The sequence below is a fragment of the Pinus tabuliformis genome, chromosome 5_1, assembly GCF_031772625.1.
Source record: "Pinus tabuliformis cultivar Carrire ecotype Pingquan chromosome 5_1, CPIR1, whole genome shotgun sequence".
Lineage (NCBI taxonomy): Eukaryota > Viridiplantae > Streptophyta > Pinopsida > Pinales > Pinaceae > Pinus > Pinus tabuliformis.
This window is the reverse complement of record NC_142305.1, coordinates 930,633,894-930,655,657: the sequence shown is the minus strand read 5'-3', so window position 1 is coordinate 930,655,657 and position 21,764 is coordinate 930,633,894.

Genomic DNA, 21,764 nt, shown 5'->3' with positions numbered 1-21,764 from the left:
GAAAAGTGCTCTAGGACTCTCTTCAACTGAAATATTTATTGTGTGGAAAAGGATTCTACCATCATTTTAAATTTAAGGATGTGTTGGGGGGGGGGGGGGGGGTGGGGGGGTATACAACCTCCATAAACCCAAATACAAATCCTAGGAACTCAAATGGTTCTATCTCTTTCAAGGATACACTGAAAGGGAAGATTGTCGTTCCATTTGATCATATCCAAAATTTACCAGGACCTTACATTGACGATTAAATGGACAAGGTACCAGCTATGGATGTAAAAACCTTAGAGGTAAAATCATACTTTGCTAATTTATAAACTAAGGCATTAATTTGTTAGTTTAATGGTTTATGGCCGAGACCTAAAGACTAATATCAATGGGTGTTCTCCTCTTCAATAACAAATTGTAATCTCTAGTTACGCTCTAAAGGCTTCTTCATATTATAATTTGATACACAACAAGATGTGGAAAAAGTTCTAAACAAAGGGCCATGGTTTTGGGGGTAGAGCAGGGCTTTTTGTTACCCCATGGTTCCCAGAGTTTGATGCTACAAGCATGGTGGTAACAACGATGTCGGTTTGGGTGAGGTTGCCAAACCTCCCTCTTCCTTTTTGGCACCATCAGATCTTGGAGGATATCTGAAATACTTTGGGAAAATTCAAAAATATGGACCTGGACAGAACAACAAAAGGTATCTTTACATTGCGAGGATATGTGTAGAGATTGACCTTAGAAAAGGTCTTCCTATTCGTCTTCTTATAAAAGATGAAAAATTCAGGTGGACATAGGTTTTAGAATATGAGAATATGAAATTTGGATGCCAGAGTTGTTTTCAAACAAGACATTTGCAGAACACATGCCCACAAGCTAAAAATCTCTCAGTAAAGAAAAAGAGGCAGGCCCCTAAGAAAAGGGAATGGAAGTTTCCTGACACTTCAAAAGATGAAAAAGAAGAGCCCGAGGAAAATATTACAAATACAGAAGCATAAACACAACCTGGCAGCCAATCAAATGGTTGATCGAGGGATTAGTCAAGCACAATGGCTCCTAGCCAAAATGGTTTTGAATCAACAAAGAGCATGGTATCAAAGTAGCTTAAAACGGAAACACCCATGGAAAAGGAATCAAGGAGAATAAGGAGACCCCATGTATTTGAGATCTTAGACTTAGACAAAAAAATCCCTGGTAATCAAATGGCAATAGTGACAACCACTCCCAATCAAGGAGTTTGGCGAAAGGTGGAGAAAAATAAAGGAAAAAATGGGAAACTAAGTGACTTTTATCACACTTAATACCAAAAAACTATGTAATTTTTTTATATTTCTTCTTCTTTCTTATTTTTCATCAGTTGATAGGCTGACATGATTGAATGCTTCGAGCATCTGCATAATGTAATTTTGTTCCTTGGTTTTAGGTCGGAAAAAATTGTTGTAGAGGTAAATCCTCTCTGCGGACAGAGACGATCCCTACTAGCCCAGACCGGGTCTAGCAACAATCAAACAATGCTATCACGCAAGTTCCTAATTGCAAATAAAAGTGGATGACAAGAACCTACTTGGATTCCAACGCTAATATTCGTAGAAGAGACGTCACCCTCGTTCCTTTGCCTCGGCCGATCACGATCCCCACGATCTCCGTGATTGAACACCTGCACATGCAAAGAACAACACAAATACAAGCATAAAATCCAATAGATGCAACTATATATCAGTCAGAAAAGATATAACTCAACATCAATCATAAGACAATGAGAGTGGAACCATAATGACAATCATCTATTATTGATAAATAACAAAGAAGAATACAACCATTGTTCTGACGTCAAATCCTCCTTTGGCTGGGTAGTCAGCTACACAAGTCTTGCAAAGCTTGTTGGGATGGGAACAAGCCTCTCTCTCTTTGGTGACAAGAATCTCCTCACTTAGATTTGGCTTTATGGGTGCAAAGAAGGCTCTTGCAGCTTCAAACTCTTGAACTCCTGGTATTCTCTATCACTATACTAGAACTCGAACTACTAGCTTGCTCAAGGCATGGAGACAAGCTTTTATAGATAGAGAGGAAAGAGATAGGATCAACCACATTATTCATGGGATTGGGCTTTATCACTTAGAAACTTCCATGAAAGGTGGCAAACCACTTCCCTTCTATGGAGATTCGAAGCCAAACCATCCTAGCTCAACATAGGTTCAGTTGGTGAATGGTTTAAGGAGAACCTTCGGAAGCTTGTTCGTTGAAAACTTTACTCAATTCGGTTGGCGCGAGTGCGACTCTGAGATAGAGCGCCAATAGCGCGCCCTCTTTAGAGGATTTCCCTCATTGGCGCGGGTAGTACACTGTGGACCCGCACTAATGAAAAAAGAGCTGTTTTCATGGGTATTCTGCAGGAGATGTCTTCAGGGCATATGAAGCTCATAATTAGAGGAATATGATGCAAGTGGTTTCAGGTCATGTCACTTCTCACAGGTCCCGGAATGAGTCCTCCAATGTGCGGGAGAGGGGTAACAGGGACGGTGACAAACGGTGACAAATTGCTGTGTAACAAAAATTACGAAATTTTCTTCGCAAAAATTGTTGATTCAAAAGGTTGTGAATATTGTGGAAGCTCTTCTTATGCTCTTTCCACTAGATACATTTGAGATGGTGTATGGGTTGATCTTGATGGATTAGATAATCACAAGGCATTCATTGCCATTCAAAATCATTGGCCCTCCTTCTATTACCAAAATTTTTGATGGTCGAAAAAATATTGGCAACAAGAATGAGGGACTATCACCTAAACAAAGCCTCAATTAGACCTCTACTAATTTGGAACAATGAAATACATAGTATTTGGGTCCAATTGCCACCAAAAGAAAGTTTTTGACACAATAAAATATTAATCAAAGTGATAATAATACTAATATAACGGTTTATTTTATATTTTGTATTATATATCATCTAACTAACTTATATAATATCCTCGACAGTTAATAATCAATTTATATAAGGGTTAGGCAAAAATATAAGATTGATTACTTAATAAATGGAAACAATTCACAAGATTCCTTCATTATTAAAAAAGAAGTATGTATCCTTATAATTTTGAATAAATAGTTATTCTTCGTACATTTGTATATGACAAAATTCAATTATAGAAATTTGTTGAAATAGAAAATTATAGGTCCCTATAATACCAGTGATTACCCCATTACTGTTGTAGTTGTATCCCTTATTAATATTGTTGCACCCATATTGTCCCCATATTTTTATTACTGTGCCCCATAGAATCCATCTATTGTTATTTTTGTGGCTTTATATTATTATTGTTAGGTTGGCTGGGTTATATTGTGACTCCTTAGACTCCTATATATAGAAAGGAGGTTTTGTCATTTGAATCATCAAAGAATCATTCATTTGTGTAATGTAAAGGAGGTTGCCTCCTTGAAGAGGCTGAATTCTAAGGCGTTGATCTATCTTTTCTATCTTTTTGTGAGCTGGTTTCATAACATTTGGTATCAGAGCTTTGGATTCTAGGGTTTCACTGCTCCAAATAGGTCATCGTGGCATTTTCGCTATAACTTTTTTTTTTTGCGACGTTTCAGAAGGAACCAAAAAAACCCATTTGAGAAGAAATCGCACTGAACCTCAGGTCCGAATTTCAGAGCTTTTCGCACTATATTTGCGGAGATATGATCTGAGGAAGTTGGTCTTTTTGCAGACTCTTGAATTACATTCCAAATAGGTGACCTAGGGAAAATCATCATAACTTTCTCTCTAAGCATCGGATTGAAGTTTCGCAAGAAGATATAAAAAGAGGACGAACTGTAGTTTCTTGTATATATTTTTCAAAGCCAATGGTCGAAACAAGGACATGTGGCATGTCGTACATGTTCGCTCTACTGAAGTAGTCTATAATCAAGTCAGTGTGGGGGATTTGGCATAACTCTTCCTTGGAGAATCCAATTTGGATCAGACTGGTGGCATTGGAAAGAGGACACAGAGGGCTATTGCAGGTCACAATTTCAGAACTGGATGATCCGAAATTACAATGATACATCAGAGGCAATATCTAGCTCCTTCAAAGTGAAAAAAGGTGTGTAGATTTTTTTAAATTTTTTATTAAGCTTGGTTTGAAAAATTATTTTGAAGAATTCAAAAGGCATAGTAGAGCATTATTATCGGTAACTGATGCCCTGAGGAAAGAAAATGCAAACACCTAGTAAGCAACCTGAAAGCGCTAGCATGACTCATGAAGAAGAGGAAGAAATGGTACATGATATATCAAAATTAAAAGACCAAGTGCAACAAATGTCACTCTCACAAAAGCTAACAGAAGCTAAGATAAATGGCGTGGAATCTAAGATAAAGGGTGTAGAAGCTAAGATGAATGGCATGGAGCTAAGATGGACGAATTGCAGACAGATATGGAAGAATTGAAGATAAATATGAATAAGTTGCTACAAGAAATGGTCACTAATGGTGAAAGGGTAGTAAAAGAAACTCATGATGAGAACAAAAGAAATGTTAATCATGATTCCATAGACTCTAATGTTGGATAGAAGACCCACCATATTCCAAAAATCGATATGAGGAAGTTTGATGGCAAGGACCCCGCAACATGGATATTACAGATGAAGCAATTTTTCGATCTCAATAATGTGCAAAACACACAAAAGGTACGTATTGCAATTTATATTTGGAACCAAATCAGTTTGTATGGTATCAATGGCTTTGCTCTCGTAAACAAATTATCACTTGGGCAATTTTTACAGAAGAATTGACAACACATTATGAGGACACAAAAAGAAACACTTTTTTTAGCCAATTGATAAGTCTCAAACAAAAGGGTTCAATAATGGAGCACATTGAGGAGTTCCAAAAATTGAACATAAGAGTAAAAAATATTCCAGAGGAGCATAGGATTGATGTGTTCATAGGGACTTTAAAGGATAATATCCAACATGATGTTCGCCTTTGGGAACTTGATTCATTAGGGAAGGCATTCAGGTTAGCAAGAAAAATGGAAAGCAAAATTATGGCAACCAGGAAGCATACTAGCCACAACTATAAAGATGGAAGTGTTGTTACCCCTAGCCTTCCACAACCTATAAGGTTGACACCACAACAATTGGAAGAAAAAAGAGCAAAAGGGCTTTGTTACAGTTGTGATAGCAAATACACTAAAGGTCATAAGTGTGCTGAGAAGAAATTATTCTACATAGATTGTGAAGAGGAAGAAGAAAATGAGCAAGAAAGGTCAAAAGAAGAGGATATACTCCAGGAAAAAAGCCTAGATAAAGAAGAAATGAATCCAACCATATCTTGTAATGCATTGGCTGGAATTACCACTTCTCAAACCATCAAGATAGAAGGAAAAATCAAGAAGAAAAAGGTAATAGTGTTGATTGATTCAGGAAGTACCCACAATTTTATTCATTGTAAGGTAGCAAAAGAATTGAATTGCTTCCTATATCTAGCACCAGAGTGTCAAGTGATGGTTGCAAATGGAGGAACGATAAATTTCTTTGGAAAGTGCCATAATATCAAGCTATCCATGGGAGAATATGTATTGACTAGCCCAATGCTTTCCATTCCAATGGGAGGTGCTGATGTTGTACTAGGAGTCCAATGGCTACAATCCTTGGGTACAATAGCTTTTAATTTTCAAGAAATTTTCATGAAATTTTCTATGTAAGGAAAGGAAGTTGAATTAAGGGGTATTGCAGGGAAACGGGAAAGATAATCAGCTCTAACGGTATGACAAAGCTTCTAAAAAAGGAACAAAGAGGTGTAATTGCACAATTATGTTCGCTAGATGTTTCCACATCGGAATCATCTATTTCTCCAGATCTCCAAAAAGTCTTGGACAATCATTCCAAGGTATTTGAGACTCCCAAAGGTCTCCCACCTATTCGTGATCATGATCATGCTATTCATCTGATTCAGGAAGTGTTCCTCAAAACATCAGGCCGTACAGATATCCCTATGCCCAAAAGAGTGAAATTGAACGTATGGTTGCAGAAATGCTAGAGGCTGGTATAATTCAACCTAGTCAAAGTTCTTTCTCTGCTCCAGTAGTATTGGTGCACAAGAAGGATGGATCATGGCACATGTGTCCGGATTATAGGGAGCTCAACAAGCTCACTATTAAAGATAAGTTTCCCATTCCTGTCATTGATGAATTATTGGATGAATTGCATGGATCAATTTACTTCACCAAGTTGGATCTTCGTTCAGGATATCATCAAATCAGAATGAAGACTGAAGACATTCCGAAAACATCATTTAGAACTCATGAGGGTCATTATGAATTTTTGGTCATGCCTTTTGGCCTTACCAATGCACCTTCTACATTTCAAGGTTTGATGAATTCCATTTTCAAACCCTTTCTTAGAAAATTTGTGTTAGTATTTTTTGATGATATACTAATCTACAGCAAGTCTTGGAAGGATCATGTTGAACATGTTGACAGGGTGCTACAACTATTGGAGGAGAAACAATGCAAAAAGATCCAAATGTTTCTTTGGAGTACAAGAGGTGGAATATCTGGGTCATATTGTATCTCATGAAGGAGTTAAGGTAGACCCTAGCAAAATTAAAGCCATTAAGGAATGGAAAATCCCCACATCCATAAAGCATCTGCGAGGATTTCTTGGGTTGACAGGGTATTATCGCAAGTTTGTTAAGAATTATGGGAGAATAGCAGCACCTCTAACAACATTATTGAAGAAAGATGCATTTTCATGGACTCCAGAAGCAACAAAGGCCTTCGAACATCTTAAAGAGGCAATGTGCCAAGCACTGGTCTTAGCTACACCGGACTTCACAAAAACCTTTATTGTGGAATGTGATGCTTCAGGAAATGGAATTGGTGCTGTTTTAATGCAAGATGAAAGACCCATTGCTTTTGAAAGTCGTCCAATCAAGGGAAAGTTTTTACACAAAGCTATTTATGAGAAGGAAATGTTGGCAATACTACAAGCACTTAAGAAATGGTGACCCTACCTAATGGGAAGACACTTCAAGGTAAAAACGGATCATGATAGCCTTAAATACTTTTTAGAACAAAGATTATCCTCTAAAGAGCAACAAAAGTGGGTCACAAAGATGTTGGGTTATGACTTTGAAATCATCTACAAAAAAGGGAAGCAAAATGTGGTGGCAGATGCACTCTCAAGAAAGGATGAGGATGTGGAAGCATTGTTGTGCACCATTTCTATTATCCAACCAGATTGGATAAACGAAGCAAGGGAGGAATGGAAGAATGATGAAGAAGTGTGGGCACTTAATCGAAAGTTACAACAAGATTCCAGTACATCTGATACATTTAGCTGGAAAAATGATTCAGTATGGTACAAAGATCGCTTATACCTTTGTAAGAATTCGTAACTCAAACAAATGTTTCTTATGGAATTGCACACTTCTCCCTTAGGAGGGCACTCAAGATTTTTAAAAACTTACCACAGGGTTAAGAAGGAATTTTTTTGGGACGACCTTAAATCGGATATTCAAAAGTTTGTGGCAGAATGTTTGGTTTTCCAACAAAATAAAGTTGAAACAATTAAGACCCCGGGTCTACAACCTTTATCCATTCCAAGCTAACGTTGGGAGGAGGTTTCAATGGATTTTATCACAGGTTTACCCAAGTCTGAGGGAAAGAGTGTCATCATGGTGGTAGTTGACAGACTTACCAAGTATGCACACTTTTGTGCATTATCACATCCATTTAAAGCTAGTACAGTTTCTACTGCATTTATGGAAGCAATTCAAAAGCTACATGGAAACCCAAAGATTATTGTAAGTGACAGAGATCCCATTTTCACTGGAAATTTTTGGACAGAATTATTTTCTTGTCTTGGTACTCAGTTAGCTCATAACTCATCTTATCATCCTCAATCTGATAGGCAAACTGAGATAGTAAACAAATGTCTGGAAGGATATCTTCGTTGCTTTGTATCTGATAAACAGACACAATGGGTCAAATGGTTGCCTGTGGTTGAATGGTGGTATAACACTTTTCCATACAGCGACAAAAATGACCCCATTTATGGCACTTTATGGATATCAGCCACCATCCATCACATCATACTTAAGAGAAAATTCTAAGGTTCAAGCAGTGGAACATCACATCAAACATCAACAACAAGTCCTCCAACTCTTAAAGGATAACCTCGTGTTGGCACATAATCGAATGAAACAACAAGCAGATCAACATCGCAGCGAAAGAAATTTTTATGTAGGTGATTGGGTATTCCTATGGCTACAACCATATAAACAAATGTCCCTCAAGCAAGCTAAGAAGGATAATAAATTATCACCAAAGTATTACGGTCCATAAAAGGTGTTGCAAAAGATTGGTACTATGGCATACAAATTGGAGCTTCTTGCAGCGTCTCGAGTGCACCCAGTTTTCCATGTTTCATGTTTAAATAAGGTTATAGGCGACAAGCTCCCAGTTCAAACAATATTGCGAGAGCTTGACGAGGAAGGAAAAATTATATTGGAACCAGAAGCCGTCACAGAGACAAGAACTCGACAACTAAGAAATCGATCAATTTTGGAGTATCTCATCAAGTGGAAGAACTTATCCGCTAAAGATTCCACATGGGAGGATGAGAATTTTATACAGAAGCATCCATAACTACTCAAGCGTTGAGGACAACACTTTTTTGAAGGAGAGGGGCATGTTAGGTCCCTATAATACTAGTGATTACCCCATTATTGTTATAGTTGTATCCCTTATTAATATTTTTCTGCCCCTATTGTCCCCATATTTTTATTACTGTGCCCCATAGAATCTCTCTATTGTTATTTTTGTGGCTTTATATTATTATTGTTAGGTCGTCTGGGTTATATTGTGACTCCTTAGACTCCTATATATAGAAAGGAGGTTTTGTCATTTGAATAATCAAAGAATCATTCATTCGTGTAATGTAAAGGAGGTTGCCCCCTTGAAGAGACTGAATTCTAAGGCGTTGATCTATCTTTTCTATCTTTTTGTGAGCTGGTTTCATGATAGAAAATAATTGTATGCATAAAAGTGAAAGACATAATTGAACAACTTAATGAATGCAATAGTGAACAATTATAAGTTTTTCACAATAAAATTATGCAAAAGAAATGCAGCCTTCCAATTTTTTATTCTCAATTATAAAAAACATATAGCTTACAATACCAAGTTTTCTAGCCCCTTCTATATTGAAACAACTTGCTTTTATACTACTCTATTACTTAGTCCTATCATCCAACTTCCTAAGATTTTTTTTATAACAATGATCCAAGTGGATATTTGGTGGTCACCCACCTCTTCCTTTGACTCAATGATTCTCTATCTTTTTAGACATTTTTCTATGGTTTTTTGGGTCCGAAACTTTCCAGTTATTTTGAGGTTGTAAATAATGTTTTTTTTTGCAATTTTTGGGGCTAAGGGACCACAACGAAAATCCCCAACTCCCAACAAAAGTTATAATTATAGCTATTGTGTACCCATAACAAATATTGTATGTAAATGTTGTGCCCCTAAGAAGTTGATGACCAACTAACCACCTCGGGCCGCATAAAACTTTTGGCACTTCATCTTCTAGGGTTAGGGTTTTGGAAGACTAGGGTGCTTTATTTATGTTAAAAGGCCATTCTTATGGCCTCTTTTATAATTTTTGTGAATCCAGGTAGTTTCCATCTCTCTCTCTCTCTCTCTCCATAAATAACTACCACCATTCTAGACAAATTGTGTTTTACAATATTTTGCCTTTTTATTTATTAATAGAAGTTAGGTTTTCACTATGTTACTATGCTATTTGTTATATTTATTTTGTGTGTGTGTGTGTGTGTTTCATTTCCTTTCCCTCCTTTCATTTCATTCCTTGTACAACCTAGATCAATGGTATTGGAGAAATTTTCTCCTTGTTGTTTCTCAATGTGTGTCCCCGACGAGGTTAGGGTACGAATAGTTGGTCTTGAGCTAGTTTTGCTTGGGAATTATCACTATCACCAACCCAAGTAGCATCCCATGGTGGAAGAAAAGAGAGAAGATGGATGAGGAGATCCTATCATGTTGTTGCTTGAGGAAGCATTCACATGAAAAAATGAATGCGATGATGGAAAATTTCACCTAGATCCTTTGACAACTTCCAATAATGATCGATGCACACTAAAAAAGTGGCAATAATGAAGGTGTGAAATCATCCAAGATACAAATTAATTTTTTTTATGCCATTATTTGAAGGAAAATTAGATACAAGCGCTTTAAAGAAATGGTAAAATCTATTAGAGTGTTATTAATCTATCAAAATTTTTCTGATAATGAAAATATCACCTTGTGCTCTTGAAATCCATTCCTCATGTAAAATGTTGGTGGGAAGGTTATTAGGAGAGACATATGAATCTACGATATTTGAGGTAGGAACCACTTGAGAAGCTTTTGTTGATGCCCTCAAGGGGAAATTCTACCTTGTAGGGAACTATGATGACAAGTACATGAGATGAACGACTCTATTATAAGAGAGAGACCAGATGGTGCTAAAGAACACCATTATTTTCCATACCTTGCACTCAAAGCTAGGTATCAAAGACTCCAAGTAGCACTTGGTTATGAAGTACCATAGCGGTCTACACAAGTATGATTCTGAATAGAGATGGATGCCTTAGAAATCCCCTCACTCGGAGCCACTTATCAATATGATATCAAAGTTGAGTAGAAAATGAAGCAGAGGAATAAGTTGGAGTTTGGGTATAGAAATATGTTGCAACAAAAGCCTAGAAAAGGTGGCTTAAATTCGCTGAAAAAAGGACAGAGAAAGGTGATCCAACCTCAAGTCAACCATCCTAAGTGACAGGCAAAGAAGGGTATTGGGAAGTTGAAAAAGGGAACTATGAAGTGGGGTGAGTTCCAAAAAATTCTCTTGAATGACAATGATGAATGTCGCTCTAAAAAATCATTGTTGGTGGAGCTTAAAGAAAAATAAATAGACTTTGGATTTGATTTTGATTCACAATATGATAAAAGAAAGTGGATAGTCAACATAGAACCTAGTGCGATGATTGCAACCACAAAGATTCAACCAAAATATCTAGATGATCTTGAAGAGCGGGAGTACCTCTTCCATTCATAGATGTGGGTAGAGGGGACCCTACTACATTTCATTATTAGCAGTGGGGGCTAGAAGAAAATGATCTTACCGAGTTCATCAAGAGGTTGAAGCTACCAAGAGTGTCACACCTTAAACAATACACCATTGGTTGGTTGATTGATGGATGAGACATGTGTGTCAACCATCAATATTACTTGTCCTACAACATCAAGTCCTTCAAATATGTGGTATTCTTTGATGTTTCACCAATTGAAGTTTGTGATGTTATTTTAAAACAACCATGTATGTGGAAATGTCATGTTGTTTATATAGTATTTTTAATCTGTACAATTAATTGTTGCAAAAAAATTCTCAATAAAATAGAAAAGATGCAATGGTAAACAAACATATGAACACAAAGATTTTACCTTGAAAACCCAACTTGGGAAAATCAACAATATTTTCAAATATATCCTCCTGTACAATATTACAATACAATATATATCTCGTGGTGTCCATAAACTACCAATCCATTTACCCTGGATTAGAATACAACCATAGTTCCTTAACTGAAACTACAAAACCATGGATATAAACATTATGCGCCATCAAACTAGTTTTAGGAAAAACCGTATGCCAGAAACCACAAAAAATGGATGCAAAGTCGCCCATTTTTTATTTTTTAGTTTATTATTATTTTAAGGGGAACTACCCTCGAACCTGCACACTGTTAGAAAATGTAAAGCGACAACTATCCTACCTTATTTTCCTTAAGCTTGATAGTGCTTGTGAATCTTTATTTATCTTCTTTAGTTAGATCTATCATCAAACAATATCAAGAACAATAATAGTAACAAAAAGAGGACACAAATATAGGCTCTCAGCTAGGACAAAACCCCTGAAAGGGGAAAACCCATAAAATCTTATCTCCTTAAAATCTACTTCGGATGATATACAAAGACCCAATGTCTAAACCAAGTCCTTCTCCCAATACCAAGTCGACCCTTTCTTAAGTCATTCCTTTATTCTGCACCAAACTGCTACACCTTGAAACTTCGACCTGCCAGCTACAACACTACTGCTCGACCTACAACTTCAACCCGCTAGCTACAACACTACTACTCGACCTGCAACTTCGACCCAACAACATCGTCATTGCAGCGTCTTGGAAACCCTTATATAGTCTCCTCATGAGACCAAATTAGATCAATACAACTCTCCCAAGGTCAACGAGGTCAATACAAGGGTTTTCCATATTCCAGCTACCAGATTCTACACTTTGTCCTACTGCAACTCTCAGCTACAACTTCGACCTGTTTCTGTAACCCAGAAACCCTAGAATTTCGCACGTGTGAGAGAGATAGAGCCCAAAAACAAGAAGTTTTGTTGTCCCAACTTCTTCTAGAACTTCACTCTCGTTTCTCTACCTTTCCCAACTATAGATCAAACTCTTTCTTCGAGATCAAACTTGTGAGTGTGTGTCTCAAATGAGGTCGAACTTCTTCTTTATATAGCCTTATCAAGGGGTCTAATTTCCTCCTTTAGGCCAACTTGATGATCCCAAGGCCGACTTGTACTCTTAGAGATTCCAAGAATTTAATTTCTTGAAAGGGTCTTATAAACATGATGTTGACTCCAGTGACTCATGACAATAAATCTTAAGACCTGAAAAACCCTAGAAGCATAAATAACATGCTTCTACCTAGAAGACCATCAACAATGAGCATGAAACCCATGATTTAATAATAATAATTTTTTTTTCTTGTTTGATACAAAGGATACATATTGAAATGAGTACAAAAATTATGAAGACCGAAACTAGTTATATTTCTCAACACAGATAAGGGACTTCCACCCCCTACAAACCCCTTGAGCAAGGGAGGCTTTCCCCCCCCAGTAATCCCCAGCACTGGACACTACACAATGTACAACACATGGGGATAATCCTACAAAGAATCTAACAATGATCTAAACATAAACAGGAATGCAAAAAATTACAGATATAACCATAAATACAGAGATGCAACAGAAATAAAACTTCATTTCATTATTATCAAATACTGAAATATGCTTACAAACAGAATGGAAATAAGACTAGCTCGAGCGATGGTAGCTTATCTCTAAGAAGATATGTGGCGGCTACATGCCTCTAAACTGTGTTACAATGAGGCTCGAAGGCCTATTTATTATTGTGAAACAATGGAAAACCCTAAACATCCAAAAACCTAACCCTAGGAGATGAAGCGCCAAAACCATGGGTCCCTTTTGGGTAAATTGGTACATCAAATTCCCGAGGTTGTAAATTTGGCATTAGATCTTTGTTTGACACGCACAATACCTCGTTAGAAATATCTATCTGAGTGGTAAACATATGTCAACTATTGGTTTTCCCAAAAAACCGCCGTTTAGGGCCTCAAAATGACTCCGAAAGTTCAAGACCCGAAAAACTACCAAAAATAGTAAATTATGCTACAATTAAGGAAATTGAAATGCTGAAAGAGACAATAGTGGGGGTCCAAGTGGAATAGGTGGGTGTCCACCAACATCCACCTAGATCAGTCCTCTCCCCTTAGGAAACAATGGTCCCCATTGCATTGAGTGCCTCCATGAGATGGGGAAACTTCTATTAAAATTGGTCCCTGGTGAGCCACTTGCCTTGGTGCAGGAGTTGGCTAACTTTGACAACCCGATATAGTTGGATCGTTTGCTTGCAAGTCTTCTTGATCTGTGTGTCCATAATCTTATCCATTATGTTGCTTTCCATGCAGTCTAGGTTTAACTGTGTTGGTGTGAGCTGTTATGTAATGTCTGATGTGTCTAGTAATGGTGGGAAGTATAGTCGAAGGTGGTTCACATTGAACATTGCGTGCAGACCAAGGAAAGGGGGAATACTAAGTGTAAAAGAATTATCTCAAATAACCTTCTTAATGGTGTAAGGACCATATCACAGTGTTATGAGCTTCCGATGGGCTCCGATAAGGCATTCTTTCTTAAAAAGCATCCATACTTTGTTACCCACCTGAAACCTATGTGGCACCCGATGTTGATCATGTCGCTGCTTGTACTTGGAATTTGACTTCTCCAAGATGTCATGAACTTGTTGATGGATGTGTTAGATGATTTCAATAAATTTGGTTTCTTTATTAGCCTCAGACAACACATGTGTGGATTCTGTCTGCGAGGTTGCAGGAGGCATGGCAATATCAATCAGACACAACGGTTGAAATCCTAGACCCACTTGAAAGGGATTGCGACCAGTCGAGCTATGCAGAACTCTATTATAACTGTGTTGCACATAGGGAAGACTCTCATACCCGGTTCATGGATGCTTTACCTAACATTATAAGGGTACCCCTGTGGGTGAGGAGAAGATGTCCCTGTATTCTTCCACGACCATATCCATCTGCTTCTATTGCGTGGAGGAACCCTTCCCTGGGGCCATGGATATGGCTACGATCTTCCCCTTACTTTGAGAGCGAATAAAAAATAAAAAAAAATTCCCAGTCTGGGAGATAATCTTACTACATTGATTAGTAGAGATCAAAGAGATGGCGGTAGGTGGGGCTACCTCTGGTATCCTGTATAACGTATTACCGAAAGAAATAATAACAGAGCGAGGTCTAGACTCATATACAACATGTCACTTCCACAAGTATGGTTGTCCTAATAATACATCATAAACTTCAAGAGGAGCAACATCACACAGTACCTCATCCGTGAAGGGCTTGATGCTATAGGGAAGACGACACTATTGGTTGACGAGGAGATCTCATCCTTGGTGAAGCCACTCGATGGTGTACATCTGTGGGTGTGGTGTGGTCGGTAGGCCCAACTGCTTCATGACCTTTGTTGAAATGAGGTTCTTTTGGTTCCCACTGTCAACAATGAATTGCAGCAGCGAAACCTTCACCCACTTCTGTGAGTGGAAGAGATGCTCCCCCTCCTCTAGATCTTTGGGCTTATGCTTCTGGATCTTGGTGGTGCTTAGCTCCGCAACAATAATCTGCTTCCCTTTGTCATTCCTCTTGTCGGGTTCTGACTCAAAGTCAAAACATGCATATGATTCTAAAGCCTTCAACTCAACTGCTAGCGACTACTTAGCCCGACACTCACTTGTGTTGTGAGTGGGGCTCTTATGGAACTCACTCCACTTTCCTGTGTCCTTCTTTAACTTCGTGGTGTTTTTCTTTTCTTAAAACTTTGATGGGTTGTCCCGAGTCACCCCACCTTGGCATTTTCCTTTGCTCTACGATTTTGGGACACCTTTTCCTTGCTTCGGATTCATAGATCCCAAGTCTCGCTTTTTCTGTTTAAACTTCCATTCATTCTTGATAGCGCATCAGTATGCCTTGCTAATGAGAAGATGTCTAGGAGCTCCATCTCGTCCTAGATGTACCTATGTAGAAAACCGTGGTACTTGAGTACCAAATTCCACTCAGAATCCTTGATACCCAACTTCGTGCAAAGGGTATGAAAAAATTGGTAAACTCTAACACGTCATGGTCCCTTCCTTGTTGCAGTGTGGTCCACTTTATGTATTTATCCTCGTAGCTCCTGACAACATAGTACCGCTCCTTGATGGCGTCTCAGAATGAATTCCAAGTGGGCAGATGAAAATAGTGAGGGTGTACTTTCGTTCTTCTTCTCACAGTAGGTTTCCCACCAGTCCTTGATGTGGGGGCAACTTTGAGAAGTGCAAAAGTAATATTTTCCTGGGTGGAAAAATGAAAAATATCCTTCTAGAAGATTTAACCATTTCTCTATGACGTCCACATCTATCTGACCTTCAAATATGGGGATGCCAAAGTTAACTTGTACCTTAAAGGGTGTTTCGCTTCCAAAGTAGCTGTTGGAAGGAGATGCATTGCCTTTGGGTAACCGCTGAAGGATCTAGGAAAAGTTGTCCATCATCGCATTCCTTTGTCGCTTGAGGGCTTCTTTGAGTAAGATTTTGAAAGGATCTCCTACCCCCTCATCTTTCTTCTCTTCCACCATGGGAAGCCGTCGGGATTTGCAAGGTTGGTTTTGCAAAGGTTCGACCAATTCAAGCCCTAACTCCTTATATCCCAACCTCGTTGGGGACATGCAAAGAAAAACAGAGAAAGAGAAGACCGCTTTGATACCACTGATCCAAACTTAAACATTAATGCAACAAATTACAAATATAACCATAAATACAGAGATGCAACAAAAATAACACTTCATTTCATTAATATCAAATACTGAAATATGCTTACAAACAGAATGGAAACAAGACTAGCTTGGGTGATGGTAGCTCATCTCTAAGAAGATATGTGTCATCTACATGCCTCTGAACTGTGTTACAATGAGTCTCGAAGGCCTATTTATTATTGAGAAACAATTGAAAACCCTAAACGTCCAAAAACCTAACCTCAGGAGATGAAGCGATAAAACTATTGGTTTGGGTAAATTGGTACATCAACGTCCTAAGGTCATAACTTTGGCATATGATCTCTGTTTTACTTGTACAATACCTCATTAGAAAGATCTATCCAAGGAATACAAATTACGAGTGGAAAACATTGGTCTATGACCCATGTTTGCCCTGATTTTCCCCAAAAACGTCATTAAGGCCTCAAAACAGTTCCAAAAGTTCAGGACCCAAAAAGCTGCCAAAAATACTAAACTGTGCTACAATTAAGGAAAATGAAATACTGAAAGAGACAGTGGTGGGGGTCCAAGTGGAATAGGTAGGTGGACACCAAAATCCACTTGGATCAGTCCTCCCCCCTTAGGAATTAATGGTCCCCATTGCGTTGACTGCCGCCATGAGATGGGGAAACTTTTGCTGAACTTTGTCCCTGGTGAGCCACTTGCCTTGGTGCAAGAGTTGGCTAGCTTTGGCAACTTGATATAGTTGGATCTTTAGCTAGCAAGTGTTGTTGATATGTGTGTCCATAGTTTGATCTGTTGTGGCCTATTCCATGCAGTCTGGGTTTAACTTTGTTGGTGTGATTTGTTCTACAATGTCTGATGTGTCTAGTAATGGTGGGAAGTATGGTCGAAGGTGATCCACATTGAACACTGGGTGCAGGCCAAGGAATGGGGGAATGTTGAGCTCAAAAGCATTTTCTCCCATAGCCTTGGTAATGGTGTAAGGACCATATCAGATTGTTTTGAACTTTCGATGGGCTATGGTAAGGCGTTCTTTCTACATCCAATGTTGATCATGTTGCTGCTAGTACTTAAGATTTGACTTCTCCAAGATGTCATGAACTTGTTGGAAGATGTGCTGGATGATTTCAATAAATCTGGTTTCTTTATCAGCCTCAAACAACACATGTGTGGATTATGTCTCTGTAGGTGCATGAGGCATGGAACCATCAATCCGACATAATAGTTGAAATCCTAGACCCACTTGAAAGGGATTGTGTCTAGTCGAGTTATGGAGATCTCTGTTATAATTGTGCTACACATAGGGAAGACTCTCATCCCAGGTTCATGGATGCTTGACCTGACATTGAAAGGTTACCCCTGTGGGTGAGGAGAAGATATCCCTGTATTCTTCCACGACTGTATCCACCTACTTTTGTTGCGTGGAGATACGCTTCCTGGGGGCCATGGATGTGGCTACGATCTTCCCTTTACTTTGAGAGCGAATCGGAAAGAAAACAATTTTCCCAGTCTGGGAGATGATATTACTACATTTCTTAGCAGAGATCAAAGAGATGGAGATAGGCAGGGCTACCTCTGGTATTCTATACAACGTATTACCCAAAGAAATAATAACAGATCAAGGTCTAGACTCATATGCAGCATGTTGTTTCCACAAGTATGGTTGTCCTAATATTACATCACAACTTAAAGAGGAGAAACATCACACAATACCTTATCTGTGAAGGTCTTGATGATGTAGGGAAGGTGACACTATTGGCTGACTCAGAGATCTTGTCCTTGGTGAAGCCACCCGATGGTGTACAACTGCAGGTGTGGTGTGGTCAGTAGGCCCAACCACTTTACAACCTTTGCTGAAATGAGGTTCTTTTGGCTCCTAATGTCAACAATGAATTGCACTGCAGGTGTGGTGTGGTCAGTAGGCCCAACCAATTTACAACCTTTGCTGAAATGAGGTTCTTTTGGCTCCTAATGTCAACAATGAATTGCAATGGTGAACCCTTCACCCACATCTGTGAGTGGAAGAGACGCTCCCCCTCCTCTGGATATTCGGGCTCATTCTTCTAAATCTTGGTGGTGGCAACAATGGCATTGGGCTCTGCATTAATAATCTGCTAGCCTTTTTCATTCCTCTGGTTGGGTTCTGACTTAGAGTCAGAACATGCATCTTATTCTGAAGCCTTCAACTCGGCCACCAACGACTACTTAGTCCGACAGTCACTTGTGTTGTGAGTGGGGATCTTATGGAACTCACACCAATTTCATGTGTCCTTCTTTAACTTCGTGGTGTTTTTCTTTTCTTGTGGCTTCAACTGGTTGTCCTAGGTCACCCCACCTTAGCTTTGTCCTTTGATTTGAATTTTGGGGGCACCTTTCCCTTACTTCGTATTCATAGATCCAAAGTCTCGCTTTTTCTGTTTAAACTTATGCTCAATCTTGAAAGCGTATCGATACGCTGTGTCGAGCGAGGAGATGTCCAAGAAATCCATCTCGTCCTTATGCAGACAACTGCTGTACTTGAGTACCAAATGTCGCTCGGAATCCTCGATACCCAACTTTGCGCAAAGGGTATGAAAAACGTTGGTAAACTCCGGCACGTCTTGGTCCCTTCCTTGCCACAGCGTGGTCCACTTTATGCATTTATCCTCATAGCTCCCGACAGGGTAGTACTACTCCTTGTTGGTGTTCCAGAATGAATTCCAAGTAGGTGTGGCTGAAAATAATGACGGTGTATTTTCACCCTTCTTCTCATAGTAGGTTTCCCACTAGTCCTTGACGTAGGGGGCAACTTTGAGAAGTGCAAAAGTAATCTTTTCCTGACTAGAAAAATCATGACAAAAATATATCCTTCTAGTAGATTTAACCATTTATCTACGACGTCCACATCTATCTGACCTTCAAATATGGGGATGTCAAATTTAACTTGTACCTTAAAGGGTGTGGCACTTCCAGAGTAGCTATTGGAAGGAGATACATTTCCTTTGGGTAGCCATTGAAGGATGTAGGCAAAGTTTTCCACCATCGCGTTCCTCTGTCGCTCGAGGGCTTCTTTGAGCAATATTTTGAAAGGGTATCCTACCCCCTCATCTTTCTTCTCTTCCGCAATGGGAGGCCATCGGGATTTGCGAGGTTGGCCTTGCAAAGGTTCGACCAATTTGAGCCCTAACTCCTTATATCCCGACCTCGTTGGGGACATGCAAAGAAAAATAGAGAAAGACCAGACTGCTCTGATACCATTGATCTAAACTTAAACAAGAACACGACAAATTACATATATAACCATAAATACATAGATGCAACAAAAATAACACTTCATTTCGTTAATATCAAATACTGAAATATGCTTACAAACATAATGGAAATAAGACTAGCTCTAGCGAAGGTAGCTTATCTCTAAGAAGATATGTGGTGGATACATGCCTCTGAATTGTATTACAATGAGGCTCGAAGGCCTATTTATTATTGAGAAACAATATAAAACCATAAACATGAAAAAACCTAGCCCTAGGAGAAGAAGCATCAAAACTATGGGCCCCGTTTGGGTAAATTGGTACATCAACTTCGAGGGGTCGTAACCTTGGCGTACAATCTCCACTTGATGCGCATAATACCTTGTCAGAAAGATATATTCGAGGACTACAAATTCTACCCATATTTACCCTAGTTTTCCCCAAAAACGTCGTTTAGTGCCTCAAAATGGCTCCGGAATTTCAGGACCCAAAAAACTGCCAAAAATAGTAAACTGTGCTACAATTAAGGAAACTGAAATACTGAAAGAGATAGTGGTGGGGGTCCAAGTGGAATAGGCCGGTGGCCACCAACATCCACCTGGATCAATCCCCCCCCACCCTTAGGAAGCAATGGTCTGCATTGCGTTGAGTGCCTCAATGAGATGGGGAAACTTCTGTTGAACTTGGTCCTTGGTGAGCCACTTGCCTTGGTGTAGGAGTTGGCCAACTTTGACAACCAGATATCGTTGGATCTTCTGCTAGCGAGTGTTCTTGATATTTGTTTCCATAATCCTATCTGTTGTGGCATGTTCCATGCAGTCTGGGTTTAAATCTATTGGTGCGAGCTGTTCTGCAATGTCTGATGTGTCCAGTAATGGTGGGAAGTATGGTCGAAGGCGTTCCACATTGAACACTGGGTGCAAGCCAATGAATGGGGGAATGATGAGCTCAAAATAATTATCTCCCATAGCCTTGGTAATGGTGTAAGGAGCATATCAAAGTCTTTTGAGCTTTTGATGGGCTTCAGTAAGGCATTCTTTCTACAAATGCAACCAAACTTTGTCGCCCACCTGAAACTTGTGTGGAACCCGATGTTGATCATGTCGTTGCTTGTACTTGGCATTTGAATTTTCCAAGATGTCGTGAACATGCTAGCGGATGTGCTGGATGATTACAATAAATTTGGTTGCTTTATCAGACTCGGACAACACATGTGTGGATTCTATCTGTGTAGTCGCATGAGGCATGCCAACATCAAGCATACACAATGGTTTAAATCCTAGACCAACTTGAAAGGGATTGCGACTAGTCGAGCTATGGAGAGCTCTATTATAACTGTGCTACACATAGGGAAGACTCTCATCTCAGGTTCGTGGATGCTTGACCTGACATTGCAAGGGTACCCCTATAGGTGAGGAGAAGATGTCCCTGTCCTTCCACGACCGTATCCACCTACTTCTGCTGGGTGGAGGAACCCTTCCCAGGGGCCATGGATGTGGCTACGATCTTCCCCTTACTTTGAGAGTGAATAAAAAAGAAAAAAAATTTCCCATTCTGGGAGATGATCTTACAACATTGCTTAGCAGAGATCAAAGAGATGGTGGTAGGCAGGGCTACCTCGGGTATCCTGTATAACGTATTACAAAAAGAAATAATAACAGAGCAAGGTCTAATAACAGAGCGAGGTCTAAGAAATACAACATGTCGCTTCCACAAGTATGGTTGTACTAATAATACATCACAAACTTCAAGAGGAGAAACATCACACAATACCTCATCCATGAAGGGCTTGATGCTGCAGGGAAGGCGACACTACTGGCTGACTCAGAGATCTCTTCCTTGGTGAAGAGACCCAATGGTGTACAGATACAGGTGTGGTGTGGTCAGTAGGCCCAACCGCTTCATGATCTTTGTTGAAATGAGGTTCTTTTGGCTCCCATTGTCACCAATGAATTGCAACGGTGAACCCTTCACCCACATCTGTGAGTGGAAGAGACGCTCCCCCTCCTTTGGATCTTCGGGCTCATTCTTCTGTATCTTGGTGGTGGAAACATTGGCGCTGGGCTCCGCATCAATAATATTCTTTGTCATTCCTTTTGTTGAGTTCTGACTCAGAGTCAGAACATGCATTTGATTCTGAAGCCTTTAACTCGGCCACCAGCGACTACTTAGTCCGACACTTACTTGTGTTGTGAGTGGGGCTCTTATGTAACTCACACCACTTTCCTATGTCCTTCTTTGACTTCGTCGTGTTGTTCTTTTCTTGCGGCTTCGACAGGTTGTCCGGGGTCAGCGTGTCTTGGATTTGTCCTTTGTTCTGCGATTTGGGCGCGCCTTTCCCTTGCTTCATATT